Raw genomic sequence first — 22,848 nt, 5'->3', positions numbered from 1 at the left:
ACTTATTTACAGATTGACTAAACTGAAGGTTATCTACAGTTTGACTGAACTGAAGCTTATTTACAGTTTTACTGAACTGAAGCTTATTTACAGTTTGACTAAACTGAAGCTTATTTACAGTTTTACTGAACTGAAGCTTATTTACAGTTTGACTAAACTGAAGCTTATTTACAGTTTGACTAAACTGAAACTTATTTACAGTTTTACTGAACTGAAGCTTATTTACAGTTTGACTAAACTGAAGCTTATTTACAGTTTGACTAAACTGAAGCTTATTTACAGTTTGACTAAACTGAAACTTATTTACAGTTTTACTGAACTGAAGCTTATTTACAGTTTGACTAAACTGAAGCTTATTTACAGTTTTACTGAACTGAAGCTTATTTACAGTTTGACTAAACTGAAGCTTATTTACAGTTTGACTAAACTGAAGCTTATTTACAGTTTTACTGAACTGAAGCTTATTTACAGTTTGACTAAACTGAAGCTTATTTACAGTTTGACTAAACTGAAGCTTATTTACAGTTTTACTGAACTGAAGCTTATTTACAGTTTGACTAAACTGAAGCTTATTTACAGTTTTACTGAACTGAAGCTTATTTACAGTTTGACTAAACTGAAGCTTATTTACAGTTTGACTAAACTGAAACTTCTTTACAGTTTGACTAAACTGAAACTTATTTACAGTTTTACTGAACTGAAGCTTATTTACAATTTGACTAAACTGAAACTTATTTACAGTTTGACTGAACTGAAACTTATTTACAGTTTGACTAAACTGAAACTTATTTACAGTTTGACTAAACTGAACCTTATTTACAGTTTGACTAAACTGAAACTTATTTACAGTTTTACTGAACTGAAGCTTATTTACAGTTTGACTAAACTGAAGCTTATTTACAGTTTGACTAAACTGAAGCTTATTTACAGTTTGACTAAACTGAAGCTTATTTACAGTTTGACTGAACTGAAGCTTATTTACAGTTTGACTAAACTGAAGCTTATTTACAGTTTGACTGAACTGAAGCTTATTTACAGTTTGACTGAACTGAAACTTATTTACAGTTTGACTGAACTGAAGCTTATTTACAGTTTGACTGAACTGAAACTTATTTACAGTTTGACTGAACTGAAGCTTATTTACAGTTTGACTGAACTGAAACTTATTTACAGTTTGACTAAACTGAAACTTATTTACAGTTTGACTAAACTGAAACTTATTTACAGTTTGACTGAACTGAAGCTTATTTACAGTTTGACTAAACTGAAGCTTATTTACAGTTTGACTGAACTGAAGCTTATTTACAGTTTGACTGAACTGAAACTTATTTACAGTTTGACTAAACTGAAACTTATTTACAGTTTGACTAAACTGAAACTTATTTACAGTTTGACTAAACTGAAACTTATTTACAGTTTGACTGAACTGAAGCTTATTTACAGTTTGACTGAACTGAAACTTATTTACAGTTTGACTGAACTGAAACTTATTTACAGTTTGACTGAACTGAAACTTATTTACAGTTTGACTAAACTGAAACTTATTTACAGTTTGACTGAACTGAAACTTATTTACAGTTTGACTGAACTGAAGCTTATTTACAGTTTGACTGAACTGAAGCTTATTTACAGTTTGACTGAACTGAAACTTATTTACAGTTTGACTAAACTGAAACTTATTTACAGTTTGACTGAACTGAAGCTTATTTACAGTTTGACGAAACTGAAACTTATATACAGTTTGACTAAACTGAAGCTTATTTACAGATTGACTAAACTGAAGCTTATTTACAGTTTGACTAAACTGAAGCTTATTTACAGATTGACTAAACTGAAGCTTATTTACAGTTTGACTAAACTGAAGCTTATTTACAGTTTGACTGAACTGAAACTTATTTACAGTTTGACTGAACTGAAACTTATTTACAGTTTGACTGAACTGAAACTTATTTACAGTTTGACTGAACTGAAGCTTATTTACAGTTTTACTGAACTGAAACTTATTTACAGTTTGACTAAACTGAAGCTTATTTACAGTTTGACTAAACTGAAACTTATTTACAGTTTTACTGAACTGAAACTTATTTACAGTTTGACTGAACTGAAACTTATTTACAGTTTGACTGAACTGAAACTTATTTACAGTTTGACTGAACTGAAGCTTATTTACAGTTTGACTGAACTGAAACTTATTTACAGTTTGACTGAACTGAAGCTTATTTACAGTTTGACTAAACTGAAGCTTATTTACAGTTTGACTGAACTGAAACTTATTTACAGTTTGACTGAACTGAAACTTATTTACAGTTTGACTGAACTGAAACTTATTTACAGTTTGACTGAACTGAAGCTTATTTACAGTTTTACTGAACTGAAACTTATTTACAGTTTGACTAAACTGAAGCTTATTTACAGATTGACTAAACTGAAGCTTATTTACAGTTTGACTAAACTGAAGCTTATTTACAGATTGACTAAACTGAAGCTTATTTACAGTTTGACTAAACTGAAGCTTATTTACAGTTTGACTGAACTGAAACTTATTTACAGTTTGACTGAACTGAAACTTATTTACAGTTTGACTGAACTGAAACTTATTTACAGTTTGACTGAACTGAAGCTTATTTACAGTTTTACTGAACTGAAACTTATTTACAGTTTGACTAAACTGAAGCTTATTTACAGTTTGACTAAACTGAAACTTATTTACAGTTTTACTGAACTGAAACTTATTTACAGTTTGACTGAACTGAAACTTATTTACAGTTTGACTGAACTGAAACTTATTTACAGTTTGACTGAACTGAAGCTTATTTACAGTTTTACTGAACTGAAACTTATTTACAGTTTTACTGAACTGAAACCTATTTACAGTTTGACTGAACTGAAACTTATTTACAGTTTGACTAAACTGAAGCTTATTTACAGTTTGACTAAACTGAAACTTATTTACACTTTGACTAAACTGAAGCTTATTTACAGTTTGACTAAACTGAAACTTATTTACAGTTTGACTAAACTGAAACTTATTTACAGTTTGACTAAACTGAAACTTATTTACAGTTTGACTAAACTGAAGCTTATTTACAGTTTGACTGAACTGAAACTTATATACAGTTTGACTAAACTGAAGCTTATTTACAGTTTGACGAAACGGAAACTTATTTACAGTTTGACTAAACTGAAACTTATTTACAGTTTGACTAAACTGAAACTTATTTACAGTTTGACTAAACTGAAGGTTATTTACAGTTTGACTGAACTGAAGGTTATTTACAGTTTGACTGAACTGAAGCTTATTTACAGTTTTACTGAACTGAAGCTTATTTACAGTTTGACTAAACTGAAGGTTATTTACAGTTTGACTGAACTGAAGCTTATTTACAGTTTTACTGAACTGAAGCTTATTTACAGTTTGACTAAACTGAAGCTTATTTACAGTTTTACTGAATTGAAACTTATTTACAGTTTGACTAAACTGAAGCTTATTTACAGTTTGACTAAACTGAAGCTTATTTACAGTTTGACTAAACTGAAGCTTATTTACAGTTTGACTAAACTGAAGCTTATTTACAGTTTGACTAAACTGAAGCTTATTTACAGTTTGACTAAACTGAAGCTTATTTACAGTTTGACTAAACTGAAACTTATATACAGTTTGACTAAACTGACACTTATATACAGTTTGACTAAACTGAAACTTATTTACAGTTTGACTAAACTGAAGCTTATTTACAGTTTGACTAAACTGAAGCTTATTTACAGTTTGACTGAACTGAAGCTTATTTACAGTTTGACTAAACTGAAGCTTATTTACAGTTTGACTGAACTGAAGCTTATTTACAGTTTGACTAAACTGAAGCTTATTTACAGTTTGACTAAACTGAAGCTTATTTACAGTTTGACTAAACTGAAGCTTATTTACAGTTTGACTAAACTGAAGCTTATTTACAGTTTGACTAAACTGAAACTTATATACAGTTTGACTAAACTGAAACTTATTTACAGTTTGACTAAACTGAAGCTTATTTACAGTTTGACTAAACTGAAACTTATTTACAGTTTGACTAAACTGAAGCTTATTTACAGTTTGACTAAACTGAAGCTTATTTACAGTTTGACTAAACTGAAACTTATTTACAGTTTGACTAAACTGAAACTTATTTACAGTTTGACTAAACTGAAGCTTATTTACAGTTTGACTAAACTGAAGCTTATTTACAGTTTGACTAAACTGAAACTTATTTACAGTTTGACTAAACAGAAGCTTATTTACAGTTTGACTAAACTGAAGCTTATTTACAGTTTGACTAAACTGAAACTTATTTACAGTTTGACTAAACTGAAACTTATATACAGTTTGACTAAACTGAAGCTTATTTACAGTTTGACTAAACTGAAGCTTATTTACAGTTTGACTAAACTGAAGCTTATTTACAGTTTGACTGAACTGAAGCTTATTTACAGTTTGACTAAACTGAAGCTTATTTACAGTTTGACTAAACTGAAGCTTATTTACAGTTTGACTAAACTGAAACTTATTTACAGTTTGACCGAACTGAAGCTTATTTACAGATTGACTAAACTGAAGCTTATTTACAGTTTGACTAAACTGAAGCTTATTTACAGTTTGACTAAACTGAAGCTTATTTACAGTTTGACTGAACTGAAGCTTATTTACAGTTTGACTAAACTGAAGCTTATTTACAGTTTGACTAAACTGAAGCTTATTTACAGTTTTACTGAACTGAAACTTATTTACCGTTTGACTAAACTGAAGCTTATTTACAGTTTGACTAAACTGAAGCTTATTTACAGTTTGACTGAACTGAAGCTTATTTAAAGTTTGACTGAACTGAAACTTATTTACAGTTTGACTAAACTGAAACTTATTTACAGTTTGACTAAACTGAAGCTTATTTACAGTTTGACTAAACTGAAACTTATTTACAGTTTGACTAAACTGAAACTTATTTACAGTTTGACTAAACTGAAACTTATTTACAGTTTGACTAAACTGAAACTTATTTACAGTTTGACTAAACTGAAACTTATTTACAGTTTGACTAAACTGAAGCTTATTTACAGTTTGACTAAACTGAAGCTTATTTACAGTTTGACTAAACTGAAGCTTATTTACAGTTTGACTAAACTGAAGCTTATTTACAGTTTTACTGAACTGAAACTTATTTACAGTTTGACTGAACTGAAGCTTATTTACAGTTTGACTGAACTGAAGCTTATTTACAGTTTGACTAAACTGAAACTTATTTACAGTTTGACTAAACTGAAACTTATTTACAGTTTGACTAAACTGAAGCTTATTTACAGTTTGACTAAACTGAAACTTATTTACAGTTTTACTGAACTGAAGCTTATTTACAGTTTGACTAAACTGAAGCTTATTTACAGTTTGACTAAACTGAAGCTTATTTACAGTTTGACTAAACTGAAACTTATTTACAGTTTGACTAAACTGAAGCTTATTTACAGTTTGACTAAACTGAAGCTTATTTACAGTTTGACTAAACTGAAGCTTATTTACAGTTTGACTGAACTGAAGCTTATTTACAGTTTGACTGAACTGAAACTTATTTACAGTTTGACTAAACTGAAACTTATTTACAGTTTGACTAAACTGAAGGTTATTTACAGTTTGACTGAACTGAAGCTTATTTACAGTTTTACTGAACTGAAGCTTATTTACAGTTTGACTAAACTGAAGCTTATTTACAGTTTGACTAAACTGAAGCTTATTTACAGTTTGACTAAACTGAAGCTTATTTACAGTTTGACTAAACTGAAGCTTATTTACAGTTTGACTAAACTGAAACTTATTTACAGTTTGACTAAACTGAAACTTATTTACAGTTTGACTAAACTAAAACTTATTTACAGTTTGACTAAACTGAAACTTATATACAGTTTGACTAAACTGAAGCTTATTTACAGTTTGACTAAACTGAAACTTATTTACAGTTTGACTAAACTGAAGCTTATTTACAGTTTGACTAAACTGAAACTTATTTACAGTTTGACTAAACTGAAGCTTATTTACAGTTTGACTAAACTGAAGCTTATTTACAGTTTGACTGAACTGAAGCTTATTTACAGTTTGACTAAACTGAAGCTTATTTACAGTTTGACTGAACTGAAGCTTATTTACAGTTTGACTGAACTGAAACTTATTTACAGTTTGACTAAACTGAAACTTATTTACAGTTTGACTAAACTGAAGCTTATTTACAGTTTGACTAAACTGAAGCTTATTTACAGTTTGACTGAACTGAAGCTTATTTACAGTTTGATTGAACTGAAACTTATTTACAGTTTGACTGAACTGAAGCTTATTTACAGTTTGACTAAACTGAAGCTTATTTACAGTTTGACTGAACTGAAACTTATTTACAGTTTGACTGAACTGAAGCTTATTTACAGTTTGACTAAACTGAAGCTTATTTACAGTTTGACTGAACTGAAGCTTATTTACAGTTTGACTAAACTGAAGCTTATTTACAGTTTGACTGAACTCAAACTTATTTACAGTTTGACTGAACTGAAGCTTATTTACAGTTTGACTAAACTGAAACTTATTTACAGTTTGACTAAACTGAAACTTATTTACAGTTTGACTAAACTGAAGGTTATTTACAGTTTGACTGAACTGAAGCTTATTTACAGTTTTACTGAACTGAAGCTTATTTACAGTTTGACTAAACTGAAGCTTATTTACAGTTTTACTGAACTGAAGCTTATTTACAGTTTGACTAAACTGAAACTTATTTACAGTTTTACTGAACTGAAACTTATTTACAGTTTGACTAAACTGAAGCTTATTTACAGTTTGACTGAACTGAAACTTATTTACAGTTTGACTAAACTGAAGCTTATTTACAGTTTGACTAAACTGAAGCTTATTTACAGTTTGACTAAACTGAAGCTTATTTACAGTTTGACTGAACTGAAACTTATTTACAGTTTGCCTAAACTGAAGCTTATTTACAGTTCGACTAAACTGAAGCTTATTTACAGTTTGACTAAACTGAAGCTTATTTACAGATTGACTAAACTGAAACTTATATACAGTTTGACTAAACTGAAGCTTATTTACAGTTTGACTAAACTGAAGCTTATATACAGTTTGACTAAACTGAAGCTTATTTACAGTTTGACTGAACTGAAACTTATTTACAGATTGACTAAACTGAAACTTATATACAGTTTGACTAAACTGAAGCTTATTTACAGTTTGACTAAACTGAAGCATATTTACAGTTTGACTGAACTGAAACTTATTTACAGTTTGACTAAACTGAAGCTTATTTACAGTTTGACTAAACTGAAGCTTATTTACAGATTGACTAAACTGAAACTTATTTACAGTTTGACTGAACTGAAGCTTATTTACAGTTTTACTGAACTGAAGCTTATTTACAGTTTGACTAAACTGAAGCTTATTTACAGATTGACTAAACTGAAACTTACATACAGTTTGACTAAACTGAAGCTTATTTACAGTTTGACTGAACTGAAGCTTATTTACAGTTTGACTAAACTGAAGCTTATTTACAGATTGACTAAACTGAAACTTATATACAGTTTGACTAAACTGAAGCTTATTTACAGTTTGACTTAACTGAAGGTTATTTACAGTTTGACTGAACTGAAGGTTATTTACAGTTTGACTGAACTGAAGCTTATTTACAGTTTTACTGAACTGAAACTTATTTACAGTTTGACTAAACTGAAACTTATTTACAGTTTGACTAAACTGAAGGTTATTTACAGTTTGACTGAACTGAAGGTTATTTACAGTTTGACTGAACTGAAGCTTATTTACAGTTTTACTGAACTGAAGCTTATTTACAGTTTGACTAAACTGAAGGTTATTTACAGTTTGACTGAACTGAAGCTTATTTACAGTTTTACTGAACTGAAGCTTATTTACAGTTTGACTAAACTGAAGCTTATTTACAGTTTTACTGAACTGAAACTTATTTACAGTTTGACTAAACTGAAGCTTATTTACAGTTTGACTAAACTGAAGCTTATTTACAGTTTGACTAAACTGAAGCTTATTTACAGTTTGACTAAACTGAAGCTTATTTACAGTTTGACTAAACTGAAACTTATATACAGTTTGACTAAACTGACACTTATATACAGTTTGACTAAACTGAAACTTATTTACAGTTTGACTAAACTGAAGCTTATTTACAGTTTGACTAAACTGAAGCTTATTTACAGTTTGACTGAACTGAAGCTTATTTACAGTTTGACTAAACTGAAGCTTATTTACAGTTTGACTGAACTGAAGCTTATTTACAGTTTGACTAAACTGAAGCTTATTTACAGTTTGACTAAACTGAAGCTTATTTACAGTTTGACTAAACTGAAGCTTATTTACAGTTTGACTAAACTGAAGCTTATTTACAGTTTGACTAAACTGAAACTTATATACAGTTTGACTAAACTGAAACTTATTTACAGTTTGACTAAACTGAAGCTTATTTACAGTTTGACTAAACTGAAACTTATTTACAGTTTGACTAAACTGAAGCTTATTTACAGTTTGACTAAACTGAAGCTTATTTACAGTTTGACTAAACTGAAACTTATTTACAGTTTGACTAAACTGAAACTTATTTACAGTTTGACTAAACTGAAGCTTATTTACAGTTTGACTAAACTGAAGCTTATTTACAGTTTGACTAAACTGAAGCTTATTTACAGTTTGACTAAACTGAAGCTTATTTACAGTTTGACTAAACTGAAACTTATATACAGTTTGACTAAACTGAAACTTATTTACAGTTTGACTAAACTGAAGCTTATTTACAGTTTGACTAAACTGAAACTTATTTACAGTTTGACTAAACTGAAGCTTATTTACAGTTTGACTAAACTGAAGCTTATTTACAGTTTGACTAAACTGAAACTTATTTACAGTTTGACTAAACTGAAACTTATTTACAGTTTGACTAAACTGAAACTTATTTACAGTTTGACTAAACTGAAGCTTATTTACAGTTTGACTAAACTGAAGCTTATTTACAGTTTGACTAAACTGAAGCTTATTTACAGTTTGACTAAACTGAAGCTTATTTACAGTTTGACTAAACTGAAGCTTATTTACAGTTTGACTAAACTGAAACTTATATACAGTTTGACTAAACTGAAACTTATTTACAGTTTGACTAAACTGAAGCTTATTTACAGTTTGACTAAACTGAAACTTATTTACAGTTTGACTAAACTGAAGCTTATTTACAGTTTGACTAAACTGAAGCTTATTTACAGTTTGACTAAACTGAAACTTATTTACAGTTTGACTAAACTGAAACTTATTTACAGTTTGACTAAACTGAAGCTTATTTACAGTTTGACTAAACTGAAGCTTATTTACAGTTTGACTAAACTGAAGCTTATTTACAGTTTGACTAAACTGAAGCTTATTTACAGTTTGACTAAACTGAAACTTATATACAGTTTGACTAAACTGAAACTTATTTACAGTTTGACTAAACTGAAGCTTATTTACAGTTTGACTAAACTGAAACTTATTTACAGTTTGACTAAACTGAAGCTTATTTACAGTTTGACTAAACTGAAGCTTATTTACAGTTTGACTAAACTGAAACTTATTTACAGTTTGACTAAACTGAAACTTATTTACAGTTTGACTAAACTGAAGCTTATTTACAGTTTGACTAAACTGAAGCTTATTTACAGTTTGACTAAACTGAAACTTATTTACAGTTTGACTAAACAGAAGCTTATTTAAAGTTTGACTAAACTGAAGCTTATTTACAGTTTGACTAAACTGAAACTTATATACAGTTTGACTAAACTGAAACTTATTTACAGTTTGACTAAACTGAAACTTATATACAGTTTGACTAAACTGAAGCTTATTTACAGTTTGACTAAACTGAAGCTTATTTACAGTTTGACTGAACTGAAGCTTATTTACAGTTTGACTAAACTGAAGCTTATTTACAGTTTGACTGAACTGAAGCTTATTTACAGTTTGACTAAACTGAAGCTTATTTACAGTTTGACTAAACTGAAGCTTATTTACAGTTTGACTGAACTGAAGCTTATTTACAGTTTGACTAAACTGAAGCTTATTTACAGTTTGACTAAACTGAAGCTTATTTACAGTTTGACTAAACTGAAACTTATTTACAGTTTGACTGAACTGAAGCTTATTTACAGATTGACTAAACTGAAGCTTATTTACAGTTTGACTAAACTGAAGCTTATTTACAGTTTGACTAAACTGAAGCTTATTTACAGTTTGACTGAACTGAAGCTTATTTACAGTTTGACTAAACTGAAGCTTATTTACAGTTTGACTAAACTGAAGCTTATTTACAGTTTTACTGAACTGAAACTTATTTACCGTTTGACTAAACTGAAGCTTATTTACAGTTTGACTAAACTGAAGCTTATTTACAGTTTGACTAAACTGAAGCTTATTTACAGTTTGACTGAACTGAAGCTTATTTAAAGTTTGGCTGAACTGAAACTTATTTACAGTTTGACTAAACTGAAACTTATTTACAGTTTGACTAAACTGAAGCTTATTTACAGTTTGACTAAACTGAAACTTATTTACAGTTTGACTAAACTGAAACTTATTTACAGTTTGACTAAACTGAAACTTATTTACAGTTTGACTAAACTGAAACTTATTTACAGTTTGACTAAACTGAAACTTATTTACAGTTTGACTAAACTGAAGCTTATTTACAGTTTGACTAAACTGAAGCTTATTTACAGTTTGACTAAACTGAAGCTTATTTACAGTTTGACTAAACTGAAGCTTATTTACAGTTTTACTGAACTGAAACTTATTTACAGTTTGACTGAACTGAAGCTTATTTACAGTTTGACTGAACTGAAGCTTATTTACAGTTTGACTAAACTGAAACTTATTTACAGTTTGACTAAACTGAAACTTATTTACAGTTTGACTAAACTGAAGCTTATTTACAGTTTGACTAAACTGAAACTTATTTACAGTTTTACTGAACTGAAGCTTATTTACAGTTTGACTAAACTGAAGCTTATTTACAGTTTGACTAAACTGAAGCTTATTTACAGTTTGACTAAACTGAAACTTATTTACAGTTTGACTAAACTGAAGCTTATTTACAGTTTGACTAAACTGAAGCTTATTTACAGTTTGACTAAACTGAAGCTTATTTACAGTTTGACTGAACTGAAGCTTATTTACAGTTTGACTGAACTGAAACTTATTTACAGTTTGACTAAACTGAAACTTATTTACAGTTTGACTAAACTGAAGGTTATTTACAGTTTGACTGAACTGAAGCTTATTTACAGTTTTACTGAACTGAAGCTTATTTACAGTTTGACTAAACTGAAGCTTATTTACAGTTTGACTAAACTGAAGCTTATTTACAGTTTGACTAAACTGAAGCTTATTTACAGTTTGACTAAACTGAAGCTTATTTACAGTTTGACTAAACTGAAACTTATTTACAGTTTGACTAAACTGAAACTTATTTACAGTTTGACTAAACTAAAACTTATTTACAGTTTGACTAAACTGAAACTTATATACAGTTTGACTAAACTGAAGCTTATTTACAGTTTGACTAAACTGAAACTTATTTACAGTTTGACTAAACTGAAGCTTATTTACAGTTTGACTAAACTGAAACTTATTTACAGTTTGACTAAACTGAAGCTTATTTACAGTTTGACTAAACTGAAGCTTATTTACAGTTTGACTGAACTGAAGCTTATTTACAGTTTGACTAAACTGAAGCTTATTTACAGTTTGACTGAACTGAAGCTTATTTACAGTTTGACTGAACTGAAACTTATTTACAGTTTGACTAAACTGAAACTTATTTACAGTTTGACTAAACTGAAGCTTATTTACAGTTTGACTAAACTGAAGCTTATTTACAGTTTGACTGAACTGAAGCTTATTTACAGTTTGATTGAACTGAAACTTATTTACAGTTTGACTGAACTGAAGCTTATTTACAGTTTGACTAAACTGAAGCTTATTTACAGTTTGACTGAACTGAAACTTATTTACAGTTTGACTGAACTGAAGCTTATTTACAGTTTGACTAAACTGAAGCTTATTTACAGTTTGACTGAACTGAAGCTTATTTACAGTTTGACTAAACTGAAGCTTATTTACAGTTTGACTAAACTGAAGCTTATTTACAGTTTGACTGAACTGAAGCTTATTTACAGTTTGACTGAACTGAAGCTTATTTACAGATTGACTAAACTGAAGCTTATTTACAGTTTGACTAAACTGAAGCTTATTTACAGTTTGACTGAACTGAAACTTATTTACAGTTTGACTAAACTGAAGGTTATTTACAGTTTGACTGAACTGAAGCTTATTTACAGTTTTACTGAACTGAAGCTTATTTACAGTTTGACTAAACTGAAGCTTATTTACAGTTTTACTGAACTGAAGCTTATTTACAGTTTGACTAAACTGAAGCTTATTTACAGTTTGACTAAACTGAAGCTTATTTACAGTTTGACTAAACTGAAACTTATATACAGTTTGACTAAACTGACACTTATATACAGTTTGACTAAACTGAAACTTATTTACAGTTTGACTAAACTGAAGCTTATTTACAGTTTGACTAAACTGAAGCTTATTTACAGTTTGACTGAACTGAAGCTTATTTACAGTTTGACTAAACTGAAGCTTATTTACAGTTTGACTGAACTGAAGCTTATTTACAGTTTGACTAAACTGAAGCTTATTTACAGTTTGACTAAACTGAAGCTTATTTACAGTTTGACTAAACTGAAGCTTATTTACAGTTTGACTAAACTGAAGCTTATTTACAGTTTGACTAAACTGAAACTTATATACAGTTTGACTAAACTGAAACTTATTTACAGTTTGACTAAACTGAAGCTTATTTACAGTTTGACTAAACTGAAACTTATTTACAGTTTGACTAAACTGAAGCTTATTTACAGTTTGACTAAACTGAAGCTTATTTACAGTTTGACTAAACTGAAACTTATTTACAGTTTGACTAAACTGAAACTTATTTACAGTTTGACTAAACTGAAGCTTATTTACAGTTTGACTAAACTGAAGCTTATTTACAGTTTGACTAAACTGAAACTTATTTACAGTTTGACTAAACAGAAGCTTATTTACAGTTTGACTAAACTGAAGCTTATTTACAGTTTGACTAAACTGAAACTTATTTACAGTTTGACTAAACTGAAACTTATATACAGTTTGACTAAACTGAAGCTTATTTACAGTTTGACTAAACTGAAGCTTATTTACAGTTTGACGAAACTGAAGCTTATTTACAGTTTGACTGAACTGAAGCTTATTTACAGTTTGACTAAACTGAAGCTTATTTACAGTTTGACTAAACTGAAGCTTATTTACAGTTTGACTAAACTGAAACTTATTTACAGTTTGACTGAACTGAAGCTTATTTACAGATTGACTAAACTGAAGCTTATTTACAGTTTGACTAAACTGAAGCTTATTTACAGTTTGACTAAACTGAAGGTTATTTACAGTTTGACTGAACTGAAGCTTATTTACAGTTTGACTAAACTGAAGCTTATTTACAGTTTGACTAAACTGAAGCTTATTTACAGTTTTACTGAACTGAAACTTATTTACCGTTTGACTAAACTGAAGCTTATTTACAGTTTGACTAAACTGAAGCTTATTTACAGTTTGACTGAACTGAAGCTTATTTAAAGTTTGACTGAACTGAAACTTATTTACAGTTTGACTAAACTGAAACTTATTTACAGTTTGACTAAACTGAAGCTTATTTACAGTTTGACTAAACTGAAACTTATTTACAGTTTGACTAAACTGAAACTTATTTACAGTTTGACTAAACTGAAACTTATTTACAGTTTGACTAAACTGAAACTTATTTACAGTTTGACTAAACTGAAACTTATTTACAGTTTGACTAAACTGAAGCTTATTTACAGTTTGACTAAACTGAAGCTTATTTACAGTTTGACTAAACTGAAGCTTATTTACAGTTTGACTAAACTGAAGCTTATTTACAGTTTTACTGAACTGAAACTTATTTACAGTTTGACTGAACTGAAGCTTATTTACAGTTTGACTGAACTGAAGCTTATTTACAGTTTGACTAAACTGAAACTTATTTACAGTTTGACTAAACTGAAACTTATTTACAGTTTGACTAAACTGAAGCTTATTTACAGTTTGACTAAACTGAAACTTATTTACAGTTTTACTGAACTGAAGCTTATTTACAGTTTGACTAAACTGAAGCTTATTTACAGTTTGACTAAACTGAAGCTTATTTACAGTTTGACTAAACTGAAACTTATTTACAGTTTGACTAAACTGAAGCTTATTTACAGTTTGACTAAACTGAAGCTTATTTACAGTTTGACTAAACTGAAGCTTATTTACAGTTTGACTGAACTGAAGCTTATTTACAGTTTGACTGAACTGAAACTTATTTACAGTTTGACTAAACTGAAACTTATTTACAGTTTGACTAAACTGAAGGTTATTTACAGTTTGACTGAACTGAAGCTTATTTACAGTTTTACTGAACTGAAGCTTATTTACAGTTTGACTAAACTGAAGCTTATTTACAGTTTGACTAAACTGAAGCTTATTTACAGTTTGACTAAACTGAAGCTTATTTACAGTTTGACTAAACTGAAGCTTATTTACAGTTTGACTAAACTGAAACTTATTTACAGTTTGACTAAACTGAAACTTATTTACAGTTTGACTAAACTAAAACTTATTTACAGTTTGACTAAACTGAAACTTATATACAGTTTGACTAAACTGAAGCTTATTTACAGTTTGACTAAACTGAAACTTATTTACAGTTTGACTAAACTGAAGCTTATTTACAGTTTGACTAAACTGAAACTTATTTACAGTTTGACTAAACTGAAGCTTATTTACAGTTTGACTAAACTGAAGCTTATTTACAGTTTGACTGAACTGAAGCTTATTTACAGTTTGACTAAACTGAAGCTTATTTACAGTTTGACTGAACTGAAGCTTATTTACAGTTTGACTGAACTGAAACTTATTTACAGTTTGACTAAACTGAAACTTATTTACAGTTTGACTAAACTGAAGCTTATTTACAGTTTGACTAAACTGAAGCTTATTTACAGTTTGACTGAACTGAAGCTTATTTACAGTTTGATTGAACTGAAACTTATTTACAGTTTGACTGAACTGAAGCTTATTTACAGTTTGACTAAACTGAAGCTTATTTACAGTTTGACTGAACTGAAACTTATTTACAGTTTGACTGAACTGAAGCTTATTTACAGTTTGACTAAACTGAAGCTTATTTACAGTTTGACTGAACTGAAGCTTATTTACAGTTTGACTAAACTGAAGCTTATTTACAGTTTGACTGAACTCAAACTTATTTACAGTTTGACTGAACTGAAGCTTATTTACAGTTTGACTAAACTGAAACTTATTTACAGTTTGACTAAACTGAAACTTATTTACAGTTTGACTAAACTGAAGGTTATTTACAGTTTGACTGAACTGAAGCTTATTTACAGTTTTACTGAACTGAAGCTTATTTACAGTTTGACTAAACTGAAGCTTATTTACAGTTTTACTGAACTGAAGCTTATTTACAGTTTGACTAAACTGAAACTTATTTACAGTTTTACTGAACTGAAACTTATTTACAGTTTGACTAAACTGAAGCTTATTTACAGTTTGACTGAACTGAAACTTATTTACAGTTTGACTAAACTGAAGCTTATTTACAGTTTGACTAAACTGAAGCTTATTTACAGTTTGACTAAACTGAAGCTTATTTACAGTTTGACTGAACTGAAACTTATTTACAGTTTGCCTAAACTGAAGCTTATTTACAGTTCGACTAAACTGAAGCTTATTTACAGTTTGACTAAACTGAAGCTTATTTACAGATTGACTAAACTGAAACTTATATACAGTTTGACTAAACTGAAGCTTATTTACAGTTTGACTAAACTGAAGCTTATATACAGTTTGACTAAACTGAAGCTTATTTACAGTTTGACTGAACTGAAACTTATTTACAGTTTGACTAAACTGAAACTTATATACAGTTTGACTAAACTGAAGCTTATTTACAGTTTGACTAAACTGAAGCATATTTACAGTTTGACTGAACTGAAACTTATTTACAGTTTGACTAAACTGAAGCTTATTTACAGTTTGACTAAACTGAAGCTTATTTACAGATTGACTAAACTGAAACTTATTTACAGTTTGACTAAACTGAAGCTTATTTACAGTTTGACTGAACTGAAGCTTATTTACAGTTTGACTAAACTGAAGCATATTTACAGTTTGACTGAACTGAAACTTATTTACAGTTTTACTGAACTGAAGCTTATTTACAGTTTGACTGAACTGAAGCTTATTTACAGATTGACTAAACTGAAACTTATATACAGTTTGACTAAACTGAAGCTTATTTACAGTTTGACTGAACTGAAGCTTATTTACAGTTTGACTAAACTGAAGCTTATTTACAGATTGACTAAACTGAAACTTATATACAGTTTGACTAAACTGAAGCTTATTTACAGTTTGACTTAACTGAAGGTTATTTACAGTTTGACTGAACTGAAGGTTATTTACAGTTTGACTGAACTGAAGCTTATTTACAGTTTTACTGAACTGAAACTTATTTACAGTTTGACTAAACTGAAACTTATTTACAGTTTGACTAAACTGAAGGTTATTTACAGTTTGACTGAACTGAAGGTTATTTACAGTTTGACTGAACTGAAGCTTATTTACAGTTTTACTGAACTGAAGCTTATTTACAGTTTGACTAAACTGAAGGTTATTTACAGTTTGACTGAACTGAAGCTTATTTACAGTTTTACTGAACTGAAGCTTATTTACAGTTTGACTAAACTGAAGCTTATTTACAGTTTTACTGAACTGAAACTTATTTACAGTTTGACTAAACTGAAGCTTATTTACAGTTTGACTAAACTGAAGCTTATTTACAGTTTGACTAAACTGAAGCTTATTTACAGTTTGACTAAACTGAAGCTTATTTACAATTTGACTAAACTGAAACTTATATACAGTTTGACTAAACTGACACTTATATACAGTTTGACCAAATTGAAACTTATTTACAGTTTGACTAAACTGAAGCTTATTTACAGTTTGACTAAACTGAAGCTTATTTACAGTTTGACTGAACTGAAGCTTATTTACAGTTTGACTAAACTGAAGCTTATTTACAGTTTGACTGAACTGAAGCTTATTTACAGTTTGACTAAACTGAAGCTTATTTACAGTTTGACTAAACTGAAGCTTATTTACAGTTTGACTAAACTGAAGCTTATTTACAGTTTGACTAAACTGAAGCTTATTTACAGTTTGACTAAACTGAAACTTATATACAGTTTGACTAAACTGAAACTTATTTACAGTTTGACTAAACTGAAGCTTATTTACAGTTTGACTAAACTGAAACTTATTTACAGTTTGACTAAACTGAAGCTTATTTACAGTTTGACTAAACTGAAGCTTATTTACAGTTTGACTAAACTGAAACTTATTTACAGTTTGACTAAACTGAAACTTATTTACAGTTTGACTAAACTGAAGCTTATTTACAGTTTGACTAAACTGAAGCTTATTTACAGTTTGACTAAACTGAAGCTTATTTACAGTTTGACTAAACTGAAGCTTATTTACAGTTTGACTAAACTGAAACTTATATACAGTTTGACTAAACTGAAACTTATTTACAGTTTGACTAAACTGAAGCTTATTTACAGTTTGACTAAACTGAAACTTATTTACAGTTTGACTAAACTGAAGCTTATTTACAGTTTGACTAAACTGAAGCTTATTTACAGTTTGACTAAACTGAAACTTATTTACAGTTTGACTAAACTGAAACTTATTTACAGTTTGACTAAACTGAAACTTATTTACAGTTTGACTAAACTGAAACTTATTTACAGTTTGACTAAACTGAAGCTTATTTACAGTTTGACTAAACTGAAGCTTATTTACAGTTTGACTAAACTGAAGCTTATTTACAGTTTGACTAAACTGAAGCTTATTTACAGTTTGACTAAACTGAAACTTATATACAGTTTGACTAAACTGAAACTTATTTACAGTTTGACTAAACTGAAGCTTATTTACAGTTTGACTAAACTGAAACTTATTTACAGTTTGACTAAACTGAAGCTTATTTACAGTTTGACTAAACTGAAGCTTATTTACAGTTTGACTAAACTGAAACTTATTTACAGTTTGACTAAACTGAAACTTATTTACAGTTTGACTAAACTGAAGCTTATTTACAGTTTGACTAAACTGAAGCTTATTTACAGTTTGACTAAACTGAAGCTTATTTACAGTTTGACTAAACTGAAGCTTATTTACAGTTTGACTAAACTGAAACTTATATACAGTTTGACTAAACTGAAACTTATTTACAGTTTGACTAAACTGAAGCTTATTTACAGTTTGACTAAACTGAAACTTATTTACAGTTTGACTAAACTGAAGCTTATTTACAGTTTGACTAAACTGAAGCTTATTTACAGTTTGACTAAACTGAAACTTATTTACAGTTTGACTAAACTGAAACTTATTTACAGTTTGACTAAACTGAAGCTTATTTACAGTTTGACTAAACTGAAGCTTATTTACAGTTTGACTAAACTGAAACTTATTTACAGTTTGACTAAACAGAAGCTTATTTAAAGTTTGACTAAACTGAAGCTTATTTACAGTTTGACTAAACTGAAACTTATATACAGTTTGACTAAACTGAAACTTATTTACAGTTTGACTAAACTGAAACTTATATACAGTTTGACTAAACTGAAGCTTATTTACAGTTTGACTAAACTGAAGCTTATTTACAGTTTGACTGAACTGAAGCTTATTTACAGTTTGACTAAACTGAAGCTTATTTACAGTTTGACTGAACTGAAGCTTATTTACAGTTTGACTAAACTGAAGCTTATTTACAGTTTGACTAAACTGAAGCTTATTTACAGTTTGACTGAACTGAAGCTTATTTACAGTTTGACTAAACTGAAGCTTATTTACAGTTTGACTAAACTGAAGCTTATTTACAGTTTGACTAAACTGAAACTTATTTACAGTTTGACTGAACTGAAGCTTATTTACAGATTGACTAAACTGAAGCTTATTTACAGTTTGACTAAACTGAAGCTTATTTACAGTTTGACTAAACTGAAGCTTATTTACAGTTTGACTGAACTGAAGCTTATTTACAGTTTGACTAAACTGAAGCTTATTTACAGTTTGACTAAACTGAAGCTTATTTACAGTTTTACTGAACTGAAACTTATTTACCGTTTGACTAAACTGAAGCTTATTTACAGTTTGACTAAACTGAAGCTTATTTACAGTTTGACTAAACTGAAGCTTATTTACAGTTTGACTGAACTGAAGCTTATTTAAAGTTTGGCTGAACTGAAACTTATTTACAGTTTGACTAAACTGAAACTTATTTACAGTTTGACTAAACTGAAGCTTATTTACAGTTTGACTAAACTGAAACTTATTTACAGTTTGACTAAACTGAAACTTATTTACAGTTTGACTAAACTGAAACTTATTTACAGTTTGACTAAACTGAAACTTATTTACAGTTTGACTAAACTGAAACTTATTTACAGTTTGACTAAACTGAAGCTTATTTACAGTTTGACTAAACTGAAGCTTATTTACAGTTTGACTAAACTGAAGCTTATTTACAGTTTGACTAAACTGAAGCTTATTTACAGTTTTACTGAACTGAAACTTATTTACAGTTTGACTGAACTGAAGCTTATTTACAGTTTGACTGAACTGAAGCTTATTTACAGTTTGACTAAACTGAAACTTATTTACAGTTTGACTAAACTGAAACTTATTTACAGTTTGACTAAACTGAAGCTTATTTACAGTTTGACTAAACTGAAACTTATTTACAGTTTTACTGAACTGAAGCTTATTTACAGTTTGACTAAACTGAAGCTTATTTACAGTTTGACTAAACTGAAGCTTATTTACAGTTTGACTAAACTGAAACTTATTTACAGTTTGACTAAACTGAAGCTTATTTACAGTTTGACTAAACTGAAGCTTATTTACAGTTTGACTAAACTGAAGCTTATTTACAGTTTGACTGAACTGAAGCTTATTTACAGTTTGACTGAACTGAAACTTATTTACAGTTTGACTAAACTGAAACTTATTTACAGTTTGACTAAACTGAAGGTTATTTACAGTTTGACTGAACTGAAGCTTATTTACAGTTTTACTGAACTGAAGCTTATTTACAGTTTGACTAAACTGAAGCTTATTTACAGTTTGACTAAACTGAAGCTTATTTACAGTTTGACTAAACTGAAGCTTATTTACAGTTTGACTAAACTGAAGCTTATTTACAGTTTGACTAAACTGAAACTTATTTACAGTTTGACTAAACTGAAACTTATTTACAGTTTGACTAAACTAAAACTTATTTACAGTTTGACTAAACTGAAACTTATATACAGTTTGACTAAACTGAAGCTTATTTACAGTTTGACTAAACTGAAACTTATTTACAGTTTGACTAAACTGAAGCTTATTTACAGTTTGACTAAACTGAAACTTATTTACAGTTTGACTAAACTGAAGCTTATTTACAGTTTGACTAAACTGAAGCTTATTTACAGTTTGACTGAACTGAAGCTTATTTACAGTTTGACTAAACTGAAGCTTATTTACAGTTTGACTGAACTGAAGCTTATTTACAGTTTGACTGAACTGAAACTTATTTACAGTTTGACTAAACTGAAACTTATTTACAGTTTGACTAAACTGAAGCTTATTTACAGTTTGACTAAACTGAAGCTTATTTACAGTTTGACTGAACTGAAGCTTATTTACAGTTTGATTGAACTGAAACTTATTTACAGTTTGACTGAACTGAAGCTTATTTACAGTTTGACTAAACTGAAGCTTATTTACAGTTTGACTGAACTGAAACTTATTTACAGTTTGACTGAACTGAAGCTTATTTACAGTTTGACTAAACTGAAGCTTATTTACAGTTTGACTGAACTGAAGCTTATTTACAGTTTGACTAAACTGAAGCTTATTTACAGTTTGACTAAACTGAAGCTTATTTACAGTTTGACTGAACTGAAGCTTATTTACAGTTTGACTGAACTGAAGCTTATTTACAGATTGACTAAACTGAAGCTTATTTACAGTTTGACTAAACTGAAGCTTATTTACAGTTTGACTGAACTGAAACTTATTTACAGTTTGACTAAACTGAAGGTTATTTACAGTTTGACTGAACTGAAGCTTATTTACAGTTTTACTGAACTGAAGCTTATTTACAGTTTGACTAAACTGAAGCTTATTTACAGTTTTACTGAACTGAAGCTTATTTACAGTTTGACTAAACTGAAACTTATTTACAGTTTTACTGAACTGAAACTTATTTACAGTTTTACTGAACTGAAGCTTATTTACAGTTTTACTGAACTGAAGCTTATTTACAGTTTGACTGAACTGAAACTTATTTACAGTTTGACTAAACTGAAGCTTATTTACAGATTGACTAAACTGAAACTTATATACAGTTTGACTAAACTGAAGCTTATTTACACTTTTACTGAACTGAAACTTATTTACAGTTTTACTGAACTGAAACTTATTTACAGTTTGACTAAACTGAAACTTATTTACAGTTTTACTGAACTGAAGCTTATTTACAGTTTGACTAAACTGAAGCTTATTTACAGTTTGACTGAACTGAAACTTATTTACAGTTTGACTAAACTGAAGCTTATTTACAGATTGACTAAACTGAAACTTATATACAGTTTGACTAAACTGAAGCTTATTTACAGTTTGACTAAACTGAAGCTTATATACAGTTTGACTAAACTGAAGCTTATTTACAGATTGACTAAACTGAAACTTATATACAGTTTGACTAAACTGAAGCTTATTTACAGTTTGACTAAACTGAAGCTTATTTACAGATTGACTAAACTGAAACTTATATACAGTTTGACTAAACTGAAGCTTATTTACAGTTTGACTGAACTGAAGCTTATTTACAGTTTGACTGAACTGAAGCTTATTTACAGTTTTACTGAACTGAAGCTTATTTACAGTTTGACTAAACTGAAGCTTATTTACAGTTTGACTAAACTGAAGCTTATTTACAGTTTTACTGAACTGAAGCTTATTTACAGTTTGACTAAACTGAAGCTTATTTACAGTTTGACTGAACTGAAGCTTATTTACAGTTTGACTGAACTGAAGCTTATTTACAGTTTTACTGAACTGAAGCTTATTTACAGTTTGACTAAACTGAAGCTTATTTACAGTTTGACTAAACTGAAGCTTATTTACAGTTTTACTGAACTGAAGCTTATTTACAGTTTGACTAAACTGAAGCTTATTTACAGTTTGACTAAACTGAAGCTTTTTTTTTTTTTTTTTTTTTTTTTTTTGTATACAAGATCGAGGCTCGTGAAAGAGCTAACATTAATCACACAAAAAGACAAACCGACACACAAAACAAAAAACAAGGGGAGCGGCAGACAAGATGGGGAGAGAGGGGGAAGGACACAAACACAACATTTGAGAGCAGGGACATCGGGAGGACTTGGGGGGAGGTGGGAGAGGAATAAAACATATGAACACTGCAAGGACTCTGGGGTGAATTACCGGGGGTAGAAAAGGGCTCCTTTTAGAATCCTCAATGAACCTCTGACAACCTCCACCTATAGTTTGTTTGCTGTGATATTCCC

The sequence above is a fragment of the Myxine glutinosa genome, chromosome 5 (assembly GCF_964187855.1).
Source record: "Myxine glutinosa chromosome 5, kmMyxGlut1.1, whole genome shotgun sequence".
Lineage (NCBI taxonomy): Eukaryota > Metazoa > Chordata > Myxini > Myxiniformes > Myxinidae > Myxine > Myxine glutinosa.
The sequence above is the reverse complement of the archived record's forward strand: the minus strand, read 5'-3'. Positions refer to the sequence as shown.